Below are 4,291 nucleotides of genomic sequence, written 5' to 3'. Positions count from 1 at the left end.
AAGGTAGTCTTAATATATTACCTAAAATGTGTTATGTAATGGATTACTTTAGGCTACTAACTACCATTTTTGACATGTAATTTGAAATCATTAACAGATTACAATTTGTAATCTACTCAGCTCTGGAATCAACACTCAACTAACTCAAGCTGAGTAACGACAATCCTGTCTTCAGCTGCAGATGTTTATCACTGAACTTGTTTTATTATGTAACATCACAGTTATTGAGCTCAACTGAAACAATGAGTCTGAATAATGACAATAATATTGTCTTGATACAGCTGCTTTATAGCAGAATTCGGATCAATACTTTAAAACAAAAATCTTTAATAAATCTTCACCTCATTAGCAAATAATTTTCGTTCTTTCCTAAGGGTAGCTAGTTATAAGTGCATGCACTTTTATAAGCTCCTGAAAAAACATGCAACGTATTGCATTTCTGGTTTATTTCGATCAGATTGGCTTCCTTTTTCTCCGTAAATGTATTTAAAACCTAATGTATTCAAGAAAATTCACGCATATGTCCTGAAAAAAGGTATTATAAATTTCATTTTTTCAGTTTGCTGAATTTTAAGCCTTAAGGAGTAGACTTACAATCACGTTTGGCATATAAAATAACTAATGAAAATCAAGGTTAGACAGCAATGGAGTGGATAGGCTATGTGTAAACATCCTGCTCATAATCTGACATTTGTCTTGGAAGTTTGAAAAGATCTCAGCAAGGTCTCAGACTGGGCTCATATTAGCATTTGCACTTTGTGCAGTTAAAGAGATATCAATCTGAACTTAAAGATGTCTTTATGTTTTTGTGCATGTGTAGAAGTCTGTCTGAAAGTGTGTGAGCCCACATGCGTGTGTCATTTTTAACAGCATGCATTATCAGTGTGAAGCCACTGCAAGCACTCTCATATGTCTGCACTAATGGGCTGTGGATTGAAGCGCCCACTGACTGGATAATTACAGTAACACGGTCTTAAGCACTTTCACATTGACTTTAAATTGATGTGGCTTTTTCCTTGAATCAAACTTATTTCACACATTCAGTGTTACTCTACTCATTACAACACGCTCACAGAACAGGGCTAGAAATAGAGGGGTTCATGTGTGCATTACCACAAACAAGATTGATATTAATGCTTTAATATTTAAGACCATAAATTTGTGAGAGCGGACATTTGAAAGGCATAGTAATGGCTCCTTTGTTTCTGTTGGTTTACAGACAGTAAAACTCCATCCAGAGCATTTGTTAGTGATGGTGCATGTCAAAAGTGTCCTTACTAATGACTTCATATTTGTCCACTCCGTGGTGATAAAAGCCTCTCAAATGCAGAAGCTTTTGACTCTTGAACAGATAAATGCCAATTTATCTTAAAGCATTTATCTTCATATTCAAATAAACAAGTTGACTTGTTATCAGTTGGTACAGCATGCTCCTGTGTGCATGATTCTGCTGACTTCCTATAGACTGTGATTAATGATCCAAATAAAGTTAAAAATGTTCTACTTTCATTAGCATGCTGGTGTTTACACAGAATGTGTCAAACAACTTAAGAAATGTCACAGGTATGCCTGCAGGTATTTGGTTTCCTTGGATACAATATGTAAATAAATAAATAAATACAACTGCTTGAAAGTCCCTGTTAGAAAAGATTCACTTTTTAATTTCCAAAATTCTAAAAGTACTTAGGGTAGAACAGGACTAAAGAACTAATGGTAATTATAATAAATTCAACTTCCTAATCATCTGGAAGAAGGCGGCGGGAACCGGCACACAATCAAAATGAAACTTTAATGACAAAAATAAACACAAAACAGCGCACCAGCCCCTCACGGACTACTGGTGCGCTCAAATAAAAAGCAAAACATAAAATAAGGGCCAGGCCCGGTCCACTCTCGTCCTTCACTATCGTCGCTCCAGTTTTATATCCTTCCATCTCCTCTGTGGGACTCGAGACCGGCGGTGGGGTGCAGGTGTCACGGATTTCCCAATCACTCGCTCGTTCCCACATCTCTCGTCCCCGCCCCACTCGTCACAGTAATCATCACAATATTTTCAGATAAAAGACAATTTGACAGACAGACTATTCAATATTGCACCCCAAATTAAAATTTGCTGAAAATGGAGGCACCCTCAGGCCAATCAAGATTAGTTTGTTTCTAACATATTTGGAGAAATTTAGCATTACATCTCTTTCTCAGCAGACGGATCCTCTGCAGTGAATGGATACCGTCAGAATGAGAGTCAATTAGGATCTTGTGCAGTGAATAGCTGCATATTTGTAAATAAAAAAAATAAACAATTCCAACGAGCTTTTTAAACTTAAATCCTGGCTTCTGGGCAAAATATGAATCCATAATACATAATAACACCCCCTCCAGTGAAAACTCCCTTATTGTCACCTCACAGTAAAATTGACAACATTTAAAACTCTACTGTTTTCACTTGGTGCATGATCTCTGCATATTTCTCTCCTGATTCAGATAAGATGACTTTAACTGGAAAAAGAAATATTAGAGATAGATGACTTGTATCAGCCAGAAACAATGTTTTGAAGTTACATAATGTCTTAAAAACATGCACCTTTTCACTTCACAGCTGGAGTGGTGATGTTTTTAATCAGCTGTTTGAACTCTCATTGGTGAGCAAGTGATATAATGTTACATATTTCTCCAATGAAGAAACAAACTCATCTACATCTTTGAAAACCTGAGGGTGAGTATGGCCTGAAGGTGAAGGTGAGTACAAATTTTCATTATTTGGGTGAACTATTCCTTTAATTATAATGTTAAAACTCAGTATAACATCCTAGTACATTAGCAGTATATACAATTTAAATGCATTTTCCAGTCTCTCCAACACAAAAAATCCTGAAGACTGCGGTTTAATCCTGATCCTAAACTTAAATTATAGACACAGTCAGTGTCCTCTCAGTCTCCAAAAAATGAAAAGCTGTTTGAACTGGGAAAGGAAAGTGAGAGAAGACGAATGGACTGTTGGGGAAAAAAAAGCTGGACATGTCCATAGATGGCATGAATCTTAGGGATAATGACCCAAAACCTGTCTCGCCATTTTCAGTGTTGAGAAGATGATGAACGGACGGGGGGTGGGAGAGACACCCGAGAGCACAGTAACCATGACAACTCCATCATGGCACCTCTTTCATCACCAGAGCTGGGGGCAAAACAAAGTGGGTGAGCGTACATCAGTCTGTGAGTGTGCATTAGTGATATTAAGAACATAATGGATTCGAGATGAAACAATATGACCTGCCCAGTGTCAAAAGCGATTTATTACAGATTCCCTTATCCTTAAAGGTGATTTGCATGCATTTTCCCTTTCAGCCTTTTTTTCTTTTTCCCAACTGGCCACTTCTGCGACCCGGCTGTAGTGGAGGATGAGCCGCTCTCCATGGTAACTGCGCTCAACATTGCCATGACAACCCATTTTATGGGGCAAAAAGACAATAAAAGTGAAGGAAATACAATGGAATTAATTGGAGTGAGAGTGAATGACAGAACTCATGAAATGCTGCCACCAGTTTCCCCGCGTGAAAGCTTATGCATGTCACTCATGTCACAGCCTTAGACACAGAGGGGCTATTTAGGGCATGTTAGACTATTAAATCATTCACTGCGGCACACTTCCTGTGCTTCTGATACTTCTTTCAAGTGATGAATTCAGCAATACAGCAAAAACTGCTGCCCACTGCTCAGGGTGAGTGTTCACAGTGTGCACTTGGATGGGATAAATGCAGAGCACAAATTCTGCGTATGGGACACCATACTTGGCTACAGGTCATGTCAGTGTCACTTAAAAGAATGGGAGATTTTGTTGTATCATGCAAATGTGAATATAACAGCTGTATGGGAACAGTTTATTAACCAAGTTTTCTGTAAATCAACCAAGTGCATAAGTAGTATTAAAGTATTGACTTTTCATCTTTAACATTTATTAAGCAATTGCGAAATAGATCCTAAAGGCTGTTTCTTTCATTCTGCTTGTAATCTTCACATAAAGTGTTGTCTTTTGCCTGTTAGTTAAAATGTTGTTCAGAAAAACCCAAAACTAAAGTTATTACAGATGTCATCACTTTTTTGAAGATAGACTGTGAAAAAAAAGTAAGGTTCATACATTGTCATACCGTATAAACTTAAAAAATGTTCTTAGTGGCACACGATCTTAAACTGGTTTTAAGGCAAAATTATATATATATATATATATATATATATATATACAATTATAATTATATATGCACCAACAAAAGTAAATTTAAAGGAAAAAATAAAATGG

The sequence above is a fragment of the Carassius gibelio genome, chromosome A8, assembly GCF_023724105.1.
Source record: "Carassius gibelio isolate Cgi1373 ecotype wild population from Czech Republic chromosome A8, carGib1.2-hapl.c, whole genome shotgun sequence".
In the NCBI taxonomy this organism is placed as follows: domain Eukaryota; kingdom Metazoa; phylum Chordata; class Actinopteri; order Cypriniformes; family Cyprinidae; genus Carassius; species Carassius gibelio.
The sequence above is the reverse complement of the archived record's forward strand: the minus strand, read 5'-3'. Positions refer to the sequence as shown.